An 18,654-nucleotide genomic window follows, 5' to 3' on the forward strand; every position below is an offset into this window, starting at 1 on the left:
GGCTTTCTTGGCCTCTCTCCTTAGTTGTTTAACTATGAAGAAATTCTTAATACATGGATTATTCACTAAACTAGTGATGCATTGATAGAGCACATGCCCCTATTTGATCAGAGTTTAACTTTTATTACCAGATTTATTCAGATTGAGGGTCATGCTTTAATTCTTGTACCTATTAGTAATATTAAGCCCAGCTGCTAAAAACATCCAAAAGATTTTTAAATAACAATAGTTCAAATGTAACCACCACAGCCACGAGTGGCACATTCTGACACATTAATTGAGTTAAAGAAGAATGATGGCACTGTGACTAAAAACAGGGGAAAACATACTAAGAAAGCTTACAACGTAAACACACATTTTAGGGACTGGCTTATAACAGCTTCCCCAAGTGGTTAGAGCAAAACCCAATCTGTTGAGTAAACTGCAGTCCTGCTTTTACGCTTGATCAAGAAAGTACCCAAGATTGTCTCTATTAAAGCAAATGATCATCAGAAGAGAAGCAAACTGACTAGTATTTCTGTATTTCATAAGCACAGCAACTATTTCTTAAGGAACACAACAGGGTTTCAGCAGAAAGAGGATTAAGGGTTTTATTTTCCTCAACTGAGGCACAAAATGAGGGTGATTTTTCACTTTAGCTTTCATTTCATTTGGCTCAGGTGTCAGAGACCTATATTTATCTCCTAGTAGGCGTGGGTCTGAAGGACTGGAATGCTCAGGATGTCAATGGCTGTCAGGCGTCAGGATAACCTAGAAGATAGATGAATGGTTGAGACCCTGTGCCTCCTCCCAGAATTCTCAGCTGCTCCGCTGTTGAAATGGTGTGTTTACTTTGTGTGTCTCCTTCAACAGTCTCCCTGAAGCCAATCTTAAGATCCTGTGACTGGGCAAGCAAGCTGTTCTAGAAGTTGGTGAGCAGAAATTTTATTTAGGAGTATAGCTGTCTGTGTCTTTGTAGTTGATATCCTGTTATCTATGAATTAATTATGTGAACTTTCTGATGTGTGCCATCTGGTATAATAATTAATGTGCAATACTTCTCTTAAGAAGTTTATTTGCTTGCAGTTAAGGAGCTAGGGACATTTTATTTTGAGCCCTTATTTTTACATTGCCAAGTCTCCCAGTTGGTTCTGTAATTTTCTTTTTTTAGGGGGGAGGAGGGAATTTCATTTTCTTTTGAGAATTTGTGGAAACAGACTTATCCTTGAATTTTATATTTCTTTTTATATTTCTTCTTTATTTTCAAAATTTATGTTTCATGTCTAAATCTTATTTCATATCTTATTAAAATCTGTTTAAGTTTTAGACCTTCTTGAATATTAATATTTTTGTCATGTTACTCTAAAACCATGATTTAGACTTTGTAATTTTTGCTTTAAGATTATAAAATGTTGTTCTTAAAAATCAGAAAAGAGGCTGAATAGACTTTGTTTACATGCTTTGAAAGCATTTTCTGGCTTTGTGTCACTCCCGATTTAGTGAATAAAAAAATAATGGGAAAGCTTGTACTCTTAGCTAGTTAACTCCTAGAAAGAATGGGAAAGACATACTGATCATTGATGATCACACAATTGACACTGACTGTTGTCTGCCAGATATGTCCTTTGTGGGTCAGTGGAAGGTTTGATTATATAGCCGATATTTTTCTGCAGGTGTGTTTCATGTACAGCCAAGTAAACAATTCTAAAGTGTCAACGGTTCATGAAGTAAACTCAACTGTGTGCTTACTTATGGATTGAATAGCTGCTTGTGCAAAAAAAGCAATTCACTCTGACTTTCCAATCTATTTTGTCGAGTTTAGGGCCGAATTAGATATGTTTCTTTACTGGGAAAAGGTCACTGGCTTTTTGTCTCTGGAGAATGGCATGGTTGCTTACTTCTGGCTTATTATTATGAAAGTGTAGATATCTGTGTCCCTCTCTGGTTGGAAGGAATCTGGATCAAATGGAGACAAACAGGCCACCTGCCTTCTTCTCAGGTGTACCTAAGTAATACAAGTGGATTTGTGGATCAGTGAGACTCCTGTGAGCCTGAGAATGGGAAGGAGAAATGTCTCTAAATGATGTACCCCAGAAACACTAATTATCTGAAACTGGATCCTTTCAGAAAGGGCAACAACAGCTTTGTAATGGGCTGATCTGATAACTTAGAAAGGAAATCAAGAAGCAGAGGATAGTAAAACAACATCACTTGGGAAGAAAAGCCAAATGACAAGCTCCAGGTCTCCGAAGGTTGTTTGTTGTTAGAAGAAACAAAAATAAAAGAACACAAACAAGCAAACAAACAAAAAAAACATTTCAAGTGCTGCAAAGTTAGTGCCCAGGGAAGTATAGGGTTGGCCGTTCAGCGAGTGACAGCAAAGACGACCTACTGTAAGATGTGACCAAGCTGCATGGTGCTTCTGGAGCCTACTCTTCATTAAAATGAATACTTAAAAATTTAATCAGATATTACTACTGGTGGCTATAAATTTACCATCATAGTTATTTATGTTTGATGGAAAAAATTTACAGAATTTAAAATTAAGAATTTCTGTAAATTGAGGGTCTGTGTGGGTCTGCACCAGGCCCTTTACATATAAATCATATCATCTCTGGCTTCCAGGTTAGCTTTTCTATGAGGTTGCTGACTATGTGAATGGGTGGGCCTCTGTTTCCTGTGGCTTCTCTTTGATTCCTTCCTTCTGTTTGTTGGTTTTGTTCAATTCCAATGTGCTACTCTTTGTTTTATCTTTTGTATTATATGAATTACAATATAATTGTTATTATCTCTTAGAATCCTCTTTCTTTTCTAATGAGATAAAGAAAGGGAGTCCATCTGGGTGGGAGGCGAGGAGAAGGAAGGAGTAGATGATGTCAGAAAAAAATCCATTTTGAAAAAGAGAAATGTTAAGGACAAAGAATTTCTGTCAATGCATTTGTGAGTTACTGTGATTTTCCTGAGAGCATTGTTTGGAGGGAAGCTGTGGTGTGCCTTACTTTTTACAACAGGATACCAGAAACAGTGTTTAGTCCTAGAAATCCTTTCTCTTATAAACAGCTAGTGAAAACAGGAAATGGTCTGAAACTCTAAGTGCACAGGAATGTAGAAGGAATTAAGTTCAGTAAACAGTTCTAGTATATCATTTGTTTTGTGTAGAGATTCAGAAATTAGCTAAGACACTGGAAATGAGTATGAAGGGCTAACAGTCTTCCCACAGATCCAAGTCATTTATTTGTTGTTTGTTTTGAGACAGACTGGCTTCAAACTCATTATGTAGACAGAGGATAATGGAACTGCTGATCCTGTTTCTCTACCTCCCAATTGCTGGGATTATAGGTATGGGGTTCCAAGCACCTTTATGTGTTGCTGCATATCAAACCCTGGGTTTCATGCACAGCTCTACCCTCAGCTCCAATAAGCTTTTGTAAAAGGGAAGAATAGGTTAAATTCCATTTTGTGTCCTTTAAAAATGGACCATGTGCAAAATTACATAGCATTTTTAGTTAGGTGCTTTGTAATTCTCTACTAAGTAGTTGAAGATGTGATGTGTCCGGAGATCTTTGTCATAGAAGCTCTACCGTATGAAAGAAGAAATGACAGAAAACTGGCTATGGAAGGGACATTTGAGACAACTTGGCTGCATTCATCAAGGGCCAGAGCATGATCTTCTAGAAATAAACTGCTTCGCCTTTCAGTGCTTCTAAGGTTTAAAAAATGTGATAAGGACAACTTTTAACATTTATTATTGTTATTGTTATTATTATTATTATCTGTCCTTGATATACATTGTCTTCAAATATTTCAAGTATAAATTTTATACTTTGAAAAATTTTATAGAAAATTCAAAAGTATTTTGGGACATCAGGAATGTGAAGAACATCAGGTCAGCAGGCTGAGGCAATCACTCGAACAGGCCACAGACCCTGGGATACAGAATGAGTCTCTGTCTGGACAAAAGAAAATGACTACCACCACAAAATAGACTATCAATCATTCTTTCATGTTTAAAATGCGATTTAATTAAGATCATTTCAATTTGATTACAATTCACTTAGACACTGCTTTTGTCCTTTCTGGAAGGTTTGTACTTTTCTATTTGGGCTGTAATCAATGTCATCATCATAAAGCACAATTGCTTCATCTGATTCTGGGAAGTTGAGAAATGATGTCATAGAATCCCCTTTTGATACAGGAGTTTCATGGCTTAGAACCCCAAACATAAAATGAGTAAGCCAGGCTTTCTCCGTTGCGATTTCATGAGTGAAGCATAAAGCAGCAGTTGGTGATGGGATTATTGTCTTTTAGACATACCTACTCATGAAATGAGTCCTATGGTGTCTTTTCTAGGAAATACAGAATATTAATAGATTGTCTTGGCCTCTTCTTTTTTTTTTTTTTTTTTAATCTCTACACAGAAAAGACAAACTTTATTTTTTATTTATTTATTTTTTATATATTTTTATTACATATTTTCCTCAATTACATTTCCAATACTATCCCAAAAGTCCCCCATAGCGCCCCCCACTTCCCTACCCACCCATTCCCATTCTTTTGGCCCTGGCATTCCCCTATATTGGGGCATATAAAGTTTGCAAGTCCAATGGGCCTCTCTTTCCATTGATGGCCAACTAGGCCATCTTTCGATACATATGCAGCTAGAGACAAGAGCTCCAGGGTTCTGGTTAGTACATCATGTTGTTCCAACAATAGGGTTGCAGATCCCTTTAGCTCCTTGGGTACTTTCTCTAGCTTCTCCATTGGGAGCCCTGTGATACATCCAATAGCTGACTGTGAACATCCACTCCTGTGTTTGCTAGGCCCCTGCATAGTCTCACAAGAGACAGCTATATTTGGGTCCTTTCAGCAAAATCTTGCTAGTGTATGCAATGGTGTCAGCGTTTAGAAGCTGATTATGGGACGGATCCCTGGATACAGCAGTCTCTAAATGGTCCATCCTTTCATCCCAGCTACGAACTTTGTCTCTGTAACTCCTTCCCTGGGTGTTTTGTTCCCAATTCTAAGAAGGTGCACAGTGTCCACACTTTGGTCTTCATTCTTCTTGAGTTTCATGCGTTTATCAAATTGTATCTTATATCTTGGGTATCCTAAGTTTTGGGCTAATATCCACTTATCAATGAATACATATTGTGTGAGTTCTTTTGTGATTGTGTTACTTCACTCAAGATGATGCCCTCCAGGTCCATCCATTTGGCTAGGAATTTCATAAATTCATTCTTTTTAATAGCTGAGTAGTACTCCATTGTGTAAATGTACCATAATTTCTGTATCCATTCCTCTGTTGAGGGACATCTGGGTTCTTTCCAGCTTCTGGCTATTATAAATAGGGCTGATATGAACATAGTGGAGCATGTGTCCTTTTTACCGGTTGGGACATCTTCTGGATATATGCCCAGGAGAGGTATTACTGGATCCTCCGGTAGTACTATGTCCAATTTTCTGAGGAACCGCCAAACTGATTTCCAGAGTGGTTGTACAAGCTTGCAATCCCACCAACAATGGAGGAGTGTTCCTCTTTCTCCACATCCTCGCCAGCATCTGCTGTCACCTGAATTTTTGATCTTAGCCATTCTGACTGGTGTGAGGTGGAATCTCAGGTTTGTTTTGATTTGCATTTCCCTGATGATTAAGGATGTTGAACATTTTTTCAGGTGCTTCTCTGCCATTCGGTATTCCTCAGGTGAGAATTCTTTGTTCAGTTCTGAGCCCCATTTTTTAATGGGGTTATTTGACTTTCTGGAGTCCACCTTCTTGAGTTCTTTATATATATTGGATATTAGTCCCTTATCTGATTTAGGATAGGTGAAGATCCTTTCCCAATCTGTTGGTGGTTTTTTTGTCTTATTGATGGTGTCTTTAGCCTTGCAGAAGCTTTGTAGTTTCATGAGGTCCCACTTGTCAATTCTCGATCTTACAGCACAAGCCATTACTGTTCTATTCAGGAATTTTTCCCCTGTGCCCATATCTTCAAGGCTTTTCCCCACTTTCTCCTCTATAAGTTTCAGTGTCTCTGGTTTTATGTGAAGTTCCTTGATCCACTTAGACTTGACCTTAGTACAAGGAGATAGGAATGGATCGATTCGCATTCTTCTACATGTTAACAACCAGTTGTGCCAGCACCATTTGTTGAAAATGCTGTCTTTCTTCCACTGGATGTTTTTAGCTCCCTTGTCGAAGATCAAGTGACCATAGGTGTGTGGGTTCATTTCTGGGTCTTCAATTCTATTCCATTGGTCTATTTGTCTGTCACTATACCAGTACCATGCAGTTTTTATCACAATTGCTCTGTAGTAGAGCTTGAGGTCCGGCATGGTGATTCCACCAGAGGTTCTTTTATCCTTGAGAAGAGTTTTTGCTATCCTAGGTTTTTTGTTATTCCAGATGAATTTGCAGATTGCACTTTCTAATTCGTTGAAGAATTGATTTGGAATTTTGATGGGGATTGCATTGAATCTGTAGATTGCTTTTGGCAAGATAGCCATTTTTACAATGTTGATCCTGCCAATCCATGAGCATGGGAGATCTTTCCATTTTCTGAGATCTTCTATAATTTCTTTCTTCAGAGACTTGAAGTTTTTATTATACAGATCTTTCACTTCCTTAGTTAGAGTCACGCCAAGATATTTTATATTATTTGTGACTATTGAGAAGGGTGTTGTTTCCCTAATTTCTTTCTCAGCCTGTTTATTCTTTGTGTAGAGAAAGGCCATTGATTTGTTTGAGTTAATTTTATATCCAGCTACTTCACCGAAGCTGTTTATCAGGCTTAGGATTTCTCTGGTGGAATTTTTAGGGTCACTTATATATACTATCATATCATCTGCAAAAAGTGATATTTTGACTTCATCTTTTCCAATTTGTATCCCTTTGATCTCCTTTTGTTGTCGAATTGTTCTGGCTAGGACTTCAAGTACAATGTTGAATAGGTATGGAGAAAGTGGACAGCCTTGTCTAGTCCCTGATTTTAGAGGGATTGCTTCAAGCTTCTCACCATTTACTTTGATGTTGGCTACTGGTTTGCTGTAGATTGCTTTTATCATGTTTAGGTATGGGCCTTGAATTCCTGATCTTTCCAAGACTTTTATCATGAATGGGTGTTGGATCTTGTCAAATGCTTTTTCCGCATCTAACGAGATGACCATGTGGTTTTTGTCTTTGAGTTTGTTTATATACTGGATTACGTTGATGGATTTCCGTATATTGAACCATCCCTGCATCCCTGGGATGAAACCTACTTGGTCAGGATGGATGATTGTTTTGATGTGTTCTTGGCTTCGGTTAGCAAGAATTTTATTGAGGATTTTTGCATCAATATTCATAAGGGATATTGGTCTGAAGTTTTCTATCTTTGTTGGGTCTTTTTGTGGTTTACGTATCAGAGTAATTGTGGCTTCATAGAATGAGTTGGGTAGAGTACCTTCTGTTTCTATTTTGTGGAATAGTTTGTGAAGAACTGGGATTAGATCTTCTTTGAAGGTCTGATAGAACTCTGCACTAAACCCATCTGGTCCTGGGCTTTTTTTAGTTGGGAGACTATTAATGACTGCTTCTATTTCTTTGGGGGATATAGGGCTGTTTAGATCATTAACCTGATCTTGATTCAACTTTGGTACCTGGTATCTGTCTAGGAACTTCTCCATTTCATCCAGGTTCTCCAGTTTTGTTGAGTATAGCCTTTGGTAGAAGGATCTGATGGTGTTTTGGATGTCTTCAGGATCTGTTGTTATGTCTCCTTTTTCATTTCTGATTTTGTTAATTAGGATGCTTTCCCTGTGCCCTCTACTGAGTCTGGCTAAGGGTTTATCTATCTTGTTGATTTTCTCAAAGAACCAGCTCCTTGACTGGTTGATTCTTTGAATAGTTTTTCTTGTTTCCACTTGGTTGATTTCACCCCTGAGTTTGATTATTTCCTGCCGTCTACTCCTCTTGGGTGAATTTGCTTCCTTTTGTTCTAGTGCTTTTAGGTGTGTTGTCAAGCTGCTAATGTGTGCTCTCTCTAGTTTCCTTTTGGAGGCACTCATAGCTATGAGTTTTCCTCTTAGAAATGCTTTCATTGCGTCCCATAAGTTTGGGTATGTTGTGGCTTCATTTTCATTGAACTCTAAAAAGTCCTTAATTTCTTTCTTTATTCCTTCCTTGACCAAGGTATCATTGAGAAGAGTGTTGTTCAGTTTCCACGTGAAGGTTGGCTTTCTATTATTTATTTTGTTATTGAAGATCAGCCTTAGTCCATGGTGATCTGATAGGATGCATGGGACAATTTCAATATTTTTATATCTGTTGAGGCCTGCTTTGTGACCAATTATGTGGTCAATTTTGGAGAAGGTACCATGAGGTGCTGAGAAGAAGGTATATCCTTTTGTTTTAGGATAGAATGTTCTGTAGATATCTGCCAGATCCATTTGATTCATAATTTCTCTTAGTTTCACTGTGTCCCTGTTTAGTTTCTGTTTCCATGATCTGTCCATTGGTGAAAGTGGTGTGTTGAAGTCTCCCACTATTATTGTATGAGGTGCAATGTGTGCTTTGAGCTTTACTAAAGTTTCTTTAATGAATGTGGCTGCCTTTGTATTTGGAGCATAGATATTCAGGATTGATAGTTCCTCTTGGAGGATTTTACCTTTGATGAGTATGAAGTGTCCCTCCCTGTCTTTTTTAATGACTTTGGGTTGGAAGTCAATCTTATCAGATATTAGAATGGCTACTCCAGCTTGTTTCTTCATGCCATTTGCTTGGAAAATTGTTTTCCAGCCTTTCATTCTGAGGTAGTGTCTATCCTTTTCTCTGAGATGAGTTTCCTGTAAGCAGCAAAATGTTGGGTCTTGTTTGTGTAGCCAGTTTGTTAGTCTATGTCTTTTTATCGGGGAGTTGAGTCCATTGATATTAAGAGATATTAAGGAAAAGTAATTGTTGTTTCCTGTTATTTTTGTTGTTAAAGTTGGCATTTTGTTCTTGTGGCTGTCTTCTTTTAGGTTTGTTGAGGGATTACCTTCTTGTTGTTTCTAGGGCGTGGTTCCTGTCCTTGTATTGGTTTTTTTCTGTTATTATCCTTTGAAGGGCTGGATTCATGGAGAGATAATGTGTGAATTTGGTTTTGTCGTGGAATACTTTGGTTTCTCCATCTATGTTAATTGAGAGTTTGGCTGGGTATAGTAGCCTGGGCTGGAATTTGTGTTCTTTTAGTGTCTGTATAACATCTGTCCAGGATCTTCTGGCTTTCATAGTCTCTGGTGAGTGTTCCTACTCAGGCCGGTTTCTGCTTCCCTAACTAATGCAGTCTCAGGTCCTGCGCAATTGGATTGGAGCAGAAGCTGTGTTCCACTCACCAGCAGTCCCAAAATCCTGCGGCGGGGGTCGTGGGTAGCTGGCGGGTGTCAGGCAACCCTGCGCTCCCGCTACCCCGGCGCTGATCCGGCTGGATGAGGCCTGTGGCCCTACTCAGGCCAGTTTCTGCTTCCCTCGTCTTGGCCTCTTCTAACTAAGCAATATCTTTTCATAACTTCTCAGTTTTGCTCATATAGAATAAAACTTTTTGAACAAAAAAAACATAACAAAATAAAATGTAAACAAAAACAAAACATTAATGAAAACATTGAAAGTGTTTGTACCGTTTTCCTAAACCGCTCCCACAGATACTGGAGCAAGCTGCTGAAGGAAAAATGGATCAAACAGGCAATGGAGACATTAAGGGAGCGACATAAGTCGGGATGGGGCAGCGTTGTTTGCTTCCCTTCCTGATCAAATGTCTGGCTTCCTTTTACAATGCTAGAGAACTTTTAGAACAATGCCGGTAGGCAATATTGATTAAGTCTGCGTCCTGTGATGTGAGACTTGCCTCCACACCCATTCAGAGGTGGACAGTGCTGCTCAGAATGGGTGCTGTTGGCTAAAATGACAGTCTCATAAAGGCAAGGCCTTCACTTGCTCGAATCAGCAGTATTTCAGGGACAAGCACCCACTAAATAGATTCTTTCTAATGTCGAAGCAAAGGTTTTCTAATCTGAAATGTTCATTGAGAACTCCAATTAGTTAGAATAAATTAATTGTTTGAATAATTTAAGAATGAAGTTCTTTCATCTTATGTTTCATACCTTTGTAAAACATTCACGTGCATTATCCATAAAACACAGAGATTTGTGAAAAAAAATTGAATAAAAATATGGAGTTAGTTGTTAAAGAATTACATATCTTAGTACCCTTGGGCTTAGACGTCCTTCCTTTCTCTTTTCTTTTCTTTTCTTTTCTTTCTTCTCATTCTTTCATTCTTTTGGATTTGGTAGCATCTTTTATAGACATTTATTGATTTACTTTCATTTTTTTCATCCATTCAAAAATAGCTCTAAAATTTATTAGAAAAACGCTCTACAATTTTTCTGTGCTTCTATGGGCACCTCATAGTTACTGACCATTCTCCAGCGATTCTGACCACTAGTTCATTGATTAAGCCAGCAATGTCTGAGTCCCTTTTCTCCCCTTGCATGCATGACATAGACAATCTTTCTTCCATGCTCAGTTTTCTAGACTCCTTTTGCTATATGTATCTTTCTCAAGATAAAATCAATGGAAACACTGAAATCAATATTTCTTACTGTTTATCCTAAGATATTCTTAAGGATTTATTGGCTTTTTCTCGTGTCTGGTTGTGATTTTTCTTGCTTTTATTTTGTGAGTGACCACAATTTGTATAGTCAATCGTCTTTCTGGCCTGACCACATTCTCCTTAACATTTTTCTTCTGGGTGTAGTTGCTGTGGCTGACAAATAAAGGAGATCCAATTATCACCTATTTCTTATTTCTTTTCTTGGTTTCCTTCTAACTCTATTGAAAGACAACCCAAAGTTTACTCCTTCTGTCTTCTATGCTTTTGTGTGTAGCATCCTTGCCTGCAGCCTATGACAGTATAGTGTAAAACATTGTTTTATCAACCAACACCAGGAAACAGAAGGATAAGCAAAGGAAAATAAACTCTTTGCACTGGAGGGTAAACATAAAAGAGTTGACCATAATCATCTCATTATTCTCCCTAAGCCATTAATATTCCTTTTGAGTGTCCAGGATGCATTTTATCTTCTCAAGTCTCCCATCCACAGCTTCCGTACATAGTAACAGGGAGCATTTCTGAAGCAGAAGTTCTGTAGAGTAAACAAAAGCAATTGAATCAATATGAATGGTCTTTCATTAAAAGAGAATGCTCAGTGGATATTTTCCATGGCCCAGAAACAAATCTCGGTCTGTTTTATAAGACTTAGGGACAGAAGTCTACTTTCAACTATTCCCTAATGCTTACATTTTGTTTTCCTTCAAATGCACCAAATATTAGTAGTGGGAATGAGTCTGCACATAATTTTAAATCAATGTCTACTGACTTTTGCAAAGGACTCAGACTAATAGACATTTAAAGTGCTTTTATATACTCACTGTAATTCTCTTTCCAGTTTTCACATTATCTAAGCCTACCCCCTCACACCAACCCTTCTCCTAAAAGATCTTTCCAAGATCATTGTTTGATCTACATCTTGTATCTCTAACCACTTCCTGAGTATTCTACTCAGGTATCTCTATGTCTAGTGCTTTAGTTTCAGATGCTGGCATGCTGCATACTGACTCAAAACTGTCTAAATCCTTTCAATATACATGCTTGCCATTCTGAAATTTCATGGTGACTGTGCTTCCATTAAAATAAATGAGAAATAACCTCTGAATCTGTGTGCCTTGTTGTACATAAAGGTGTCCTAGACATCAGTAAAGCCAATAATTTATACTCTGCATATAAATTACACTGTATAAATTCTTACATTGTAAATAAATAGGTAGAATATGCTTATTTGACCTCATTGGATAACCACAATGGAATATGATAACAATTAAGCAACTGATTATTATTTAATGAAAATAATTATAAATGATTGGTTAAAGTATTCTCTTATTACTATTTTATATAGGTGTAAGCTGAGATCTTCCAAAGTCCCCAGGTCTGTGAATTTGGGCATGTTAGTAAAACTCTTTGTGAGTTTGCTTCTGTACTGTAAAATTGGGTGATAGATGTACCTATTTCATAGGGTAATTCTAGAAAATTAGTGAGTTAATATATATATATTATAGATAATATTGTTTTATATATATAATATATTAATATATATATAATGCTTATACCAGTGACTTTCATGTATTAATTGATTTAACAGCCTAAGTACAATTTTTACACTGAATTAAAAGTACTAAATATTAATACTATTTTAAATGATTAAGCAGAAAGATCAAAAGATTGAGTCAGAATTCTTCATCTAGAAAACATGTGTTCACTTTAAACTCAGACAGTACTAACCAAATGTTTTCTTCTGTGCCAGTGGTACCTCCTTTAATTTTGTTACTTAGTCCCCAAACCTGGGATAGTTCCCCCAACTAGCTAATTGTGTGCATGGTCCAGCTACCAATTTCATTGTCATGGTGTTCCATGACTTGTCCATATTTCTCAATTTCTTTCCCGATGTCTCAATGTCTCCTTCCTATACCCATGTGCTAAGTCAGCTCTACATTTCCTTCCTAGTTTCTTTAGCAGCTTACTCTGGTCTTACCACCAACTGGTTCTGTTCAATGGCTGTTCTATTCTTTGACTTAAATATGATAGAATGAAAATTTACTGAAGGAAATTTGCAGTACTAGATGCTATTATATGGCCCAAGATATTTTTTAAGCCCATTTTCTTAGTGATTCATACATTATACTAAAACTTTACCAAAACCATACTTCTCCTGTTATATAGTCTCTAATGTATGTTTTCTTATGAATGTCTTTGAAAAATCATCTTTGCTTCCTACCACACCCCACTCCACCCTATACCTGGGCTTGCCTTCCACAGTCCTCACGTATGTCATGGCTCCGTGCACTAACTGTGCCAGAGCACCTCCTTTGGCTCTCTCTGGCTTTCACTCTCAACACCTGGGAGTGTCTGTCACATTCTAGCTCAGTCAATGGTTTAGGACTATACCCTTCAGATGACTTGTGATCTATTTGGGGAGGATCCCAGGCTTGTGCTTATTTGTATCCAAAATAAAGTCCAGAATCATGTGAATGAGGTCTCTAATTTCGGTAACCACAGTACTGGGACGGCTGAGACAGGCAGATCATCATGAAGTTTGAGTGTAAACAACAGAGGAAATTGTATCTTTAAAAAATAATTATTGAGGGACTGGAGAGATGAGTCACTGGTTGCCCTTCCAGAGGACCAGGGCTTAATTGCCAGCATCTACATGGCTGCTCACAACTGTCTTGTTACTCCAATTTCAGGGGATCCAGTGCCCTATTCTGGCCTGCCTGGGCATCACACACATACTGTGCAGCATATTTACAGGCAAAACACTCATACACATAAAATGAAAAATAATATTATTTTAGAAAAAGAAAATAAAAAGTAAATTCCAAGCAATGGGAGAAGTGTAAAGTTCAAATATATTCTGCCAATTTAAACAAGAAATAACTTAAAAGGCAGGATAAAAGCCTCAGAACCAGAAAATGCAAATAAGATCAAACAGGTTTGACACAGTCTTTGTCTGTGTGCTTGGTGTTAATCTGACAGTGAGGAGACACATATCTGAATATGGTTTGGGTTGCAGGCATGCCTGGCCAGCAGGTGCTTGCTATGTAGGCAAAGGGTTGAGGGCAAGATAAGATTAGGGAAGGACATGCATCATACAGGGAGTGCCATGCTCAGAGTCTGAGTTAATTTTAAATCTTTCCAAGCTACTAGGGATTGGAAAACAAATATAGCACGCAAGGCAGTGAGAAAACACAGCTTGCTCTGACAGTGGAATGAACCAGGCTAGGCTTAGAATATTATTTCTCAAAAACCAGTAGACACTGGAGTACTGAATTTGGCACTCTTGATGCCTGCTTTAAAAAAATTGTCATAATTATAATGTAACAATTATTGTCACTGTTACTTAAAAAAAACCAGAAATTTGTGCCTGTGTTTACTGTGACACAGATTATTTAAGATTTTAACTTCCTCTCTATATTGTGTCTATTTCTTCTTTAAATGCTATTAAAAAATCATGAGTTGGCTTGTTATTAGCTGGAAGGATGTTTTGTTCTCAAACCATATTATACTCTTCTGATGGACATTTCTATAACAACATCATAACATTGTGTCCAGGGTTTTTCCTTTGAGTGATGTCTTGGTCATATAGATGAACAGTTCCTGGCCATCTTTTGAAATAGAACTATGAAAAAGCTCTAAGGTGCTGTATGACTCCTGAGTAGGCAGCCTCTATCCCAGTGACCTCATGGTGATTTCCCGATGACTTCTTAACACTACTCTTTCTTTTAGCCCAGAGTTTTTCCTTCTTAGAAGGTACATTTAGATTTCTTGAAAATTCTCAAAGGTTATGTTTCCAAACATACAGAGCATTTGGAGTTCAGCATACTTAGGCTCCTATTAGCACTGTCTTTGCTGACTACCTGTTAGCACTGTCTCTGCTGACTACCAGAAAACATCTGTAGTTGAACTTGTTAATTATTACAAGGAGGTAACATATAGTAGGTCAAAGTGATGGTGACTCAGTAAGCACTTGTGTTGAGCAATTTTTCCATCACTTTAAAAAAGAAATAGTTGAGTATATCAAGTTAAAGGGGAAATGATGTCATTAGACTGATGCTGTAGAAGTTCCACTATTTCTGGACTTGCAGTGAATCAGCATTATAGCAGAGCAGCATGAGGTGGTACCAAAAGGGGCGGGGAAGGGGAAGAATTTGTAAGCATGGGACTAGGAAGAAAGGAGGAATGGGATTCTCAATCAGGCTGTAAAGTGAATTTTAACAAAGTTAATTTGCTAGAGCAAATATGGAGGGAAAGAGCATAGGAAAAGGGGACAAGGAAACCGGTTCCCTGCTTTTTACTAATTCTGCCTTCTAAAGTCTCCATACCTTCATAATATCCCTTTGAATTATGAATGCATGAATGGACTGATCCATTCATGAATTTAGGGCCTTCATGTCTTAAACAGCTCTCAGTTGTCCCGACTGGAACACTGATTCAGAAGACAATGTCTTCAGCACATGGAATTTTTGGTTCCATTAACATCCAAACAATAACAGAAGCTCTGAAATTAAAAAAAATAATGATGGAATTTAATTATAGTTGGTAAATTTGGGAAGGAATATAAAGTTGGGGAGCTGAAGTAGATAGTGAGATAAGACAATTTTAATCTTCTCTAGGCAGAGGAGAGACTAGAATGATGCTAAAGATGTAATTGACATGGGAGCAGTTGTCACAGTGTGTGGAAAAATTCGTGGTTTCTGTGGCTTAGATGTTCATAATTTCCCTGTGTTCACATATGATTATAGAGTGGTTTTCTTTAGTATTTATTCATTATGATCTCAGAGAGTTATTATCTAAAGAAGAACATGAAAGCCTAGTTGTGAATGTCAAACAGTGTCTACTGGTAGGACTAGGTCAGCTCTCATGAGTTGGCTGTTTTCCATAACACTCTGCAAACTTACATGATAAAGGCTGTATAAAAAACACAATTTCTACAAGTTTGGAATAAGATTCTAAGAAAGTTCCTCTTGTAATTTCCTCCCTAGCCCATAAGATAGAGAAAACACACTGGATGTTTCAACAGGAAATGTCATTGTTTTGCTACGAGTGTGATTGTTAAGAGGCATGATAGATGATCAGCCACTATGTAACTTTAAGGCCCACACAGTGCTCAACAGGATAATAAAACTGTGCAAAGGAAAGAGAATTTTGCTTTTTACTTCTATATTTATTGTATTCTATCGAAAGCTATTTTGATTAAACTTCACAGTTTGCCTTTTTTTTTTTTTTGATGATAACATCAAAACAACTAAAATGTTCGTTCTTTCTATTCAAGGACTATCCTCTCCCAGGGTGAGAGTTCATTGTTGCTGCTTTCAAGTCAGACATATGACTATTTCATAAAACCTAAAATAACCATTTATTGAATACAATCCTGTGTTGTGATCTTAAAATATTATATTTTTATTATAACTTCAAAAAATTAAAAGGTGACTGCATTCTTTCCTCCTTCCCTTCCCTCTTTCCTGTGCCCCTCATTTCCTCTTTCTCTAAGTTCTCCTACCGCCTTTAATACTCTCTCAAATTCATGCTTTCTTTTTGGTTATTTTTATTATTTCACACATATTTCCATAATTATATAAATACAGCCTTATGACTCCTCCTAGAGGTTCATATGTGTGCGTGTGCACATGTGTGCGCATGTATTTTGTTGATGTTTTGGGCATGCCATATATAGAATAAATACTTTGAAATATTAAAGCTGCTCAGGCCATAGGTTTATTTATATCCAATAAAACCCATAATTGCCCTTTTAATGCTTTAATCTGATTGTTACAATACTAAATTAAAGAATCATGTGTTGACCATTGAGTTGATATTTTGTTAGTAGCAATATAAAATGTGCATTACAAATAAACATAAAGTTGTATTAGTGATTTGGGAAAATAACATATTACTCTTGGAGTCATTTTCTTCAGCATCAGATTTACATATGGTTATTATTATTGTATACATCTATTGATTAACATTGTTGTCTGCAATGTTACTACAATGAAAAATGCAAACTTTCTTAGTGGTCAAAGACTATTCTGTATGCCTAGTTTTGCAATAGAGTCACTTGAACCGGAAAAAAAAATACAGATTTTCTTTATGGAATTAACTCTATGGTTGAGTTTTTAAATACCTTAAATATTTTAACATAACTATGTAAATTTCTTTGCTTATGTCTACTCTTCATCTTGCCAGTGTCTTAACAGCCTTTTCCTTCAATCATTATAGCAGTTTTCAACTGTAAATTTGGCCTGGTCATTTCCTGGAGAATCTCCTTGTCTTGCACTTTGTTTGGCTGCTTTCATTCTCCTATATCTCTCCCTCTTTCATCCTATATATTTAAATAATCATGATACATTTTTGTATTGTATACCCTTTCTCTAATAAGATGGTCTAAACATTTGCTATGAAGCCAGAAGTCTATGTAATATCATTCACTGCTTCCCCTTTGAGAAGTTGTAGAGATTTGAATCTGTTTCCAGATCCCAGATGATATAAAAAGAATGGTGGATATCCCTTGCTTATTGGTCTCTGGCCTTTGGGAGGCACTTTGTCCCTTGACTTTTTCTCCCAACTCTTACCTCTTCTATCTCCCACTCAAGACCCCCCACCTGACCTTATATTTATATTAAGTTATATTTGAGACACTAAACTACTGTCCCTATTCTACAATACACTGAAGTTAAGCTTTAAGCTTTTTTTATCTAAATATATCACTGTTACACAAACTGAGAAAATGGAAGAATTAGGGTACTATTCATGTCATAACACTAACTGAAGCCTTAAAGTCACCTTTTATTATCTCCGCTGCCATTCAGAGCTGCTCCGCCACCAAGCAGAGCTGCTGGTATACAGTAAGTACTAAGATCTCTATTTTGACCTTTAGTGGTTTATCATCTGCCTTTACTGAGACTGTTGCTTGATTTCTTATCTGGTTCCTATTGCCTCTTTTTTCTCTACCCTGCCTGTTATGTCTCAAAGTGTCCTCAGAAGCAGTTAGGAAAAGCATGTGTCTCATGTATGATAATGGCGCTTGAAGTTTGCTTTTTGCTTTATCAGCTCTTTCTGTTGTCACATTGAACATCAAGCACATTCCCAGGTAATCCACACTCCGTCTAGCCTAGGCACGATGTACTTTTCTAGAACTGCCTACACATGTCAGTTCAGAACCTTATGTGGTTTTGGTGTTATTGCATTAATCCTTCTGGGTGAATAATCTTCCCTATTTTCTCCTTTTCATATCCCCTTCAGTTACAAACTCATATCCTGTTTAACATTCTTTACTTAGAATTACTTAATAGTGCCATTCTGCTCTCAGCATAAAGTTCAAATTCCTTAGAATATTGCACAAGGCACACAAAGTTCTGGTCAGCACCCAATATGCTAGCTTCTTGTCAGTTTTCCAAATGTGTCACTCCCCTCCTGCTTCTGAAATTACACATTTCGTCCCTAATATCTTTTCTTCCTTTTATGTTAATAGAAAATGTGTGCTCACGAATTGAAACAACTTCATTATTTTAGCCTATCTCCTCTCATCAAACCCAGTATCTTTTAAGACTATTTTCTTTTCTTTGAATTCTGGTGCTTGTTCTTTCAGAGATTTCTCCCTTCTTAATGTGAAATTGAACATTTTCATTCCTTTTTATAATTCTCTTTCCAAGACCTTTACAAAATTGCTTTATAAAAGCAATTTGGTGGGATTGCAAGCTTGTACAACCACTCTGGAAATCAGTCTGGCGGTTCCTCAGAAAATTGGACATAGTACTACCGGATGATCCCCCAATACCTCTCCTTGGCATATATCCACCAGAAGATGTTCCAACTGGTAAGAAGGGCACATCCTCCACTATGTTCATAGCAGCCTTATTTATAATAGCCAGAAGCTGGAAAGAACCCAGATGCCCCTGAACAGAGGAATGGATACAGAAAATGTGGTACATTTACACAATGGAGTACTATTCAGCTATTAAAAAGAATGAATTTATGAAATTCCTAGGCAAATGGATGGAACTGGAGGGCATCATCCTGAGTGAGGTAACCCAATCACAAAAGAACTTGCACAATAT

At 37.2% G+C, this 18,654-nt stretch overlaps 1 protein-coding gene across 2 annotated transcripts in view; it reads left to right on the top strand.

Moving 5' to 3' along the window:
* Positions 1 to 775: 775 nt before the first annotated feature.
* The window catches only part of Cd36 (CD36 molecule (CD36 blood group)), a 101,902-nt gene continuing 84,023 nt past the window's right edge, over positions 776 to 18,654 (top strand). The window contains exon 1 of one of the 2 annotated variants that reach the window (XM_021162090.2): positions 776 to 911. The gene's annotated coding sequence lies outside the window, so the exon portion shown is untranslated. The remainder of the gene's footprint in view (positions 912 to 18,654) is intronic. The other variant, XM_029477079.2, reaches the window with a different exon arrangement.

This window comes from Mus caroli, unplaced genomic scaffold (assembly GCF_978045245.1).
Source record: "Mus caroli unplaced genomic scaffold, Mus_caroli_1 scaffold_4, whole genome shotgun sequence".
Classification (NCBI taxonomy): Eukaryota; Metazoa; Chordata; class Mammalia; order Rodentia; family Muridae; genus Mus; species Mus caroli.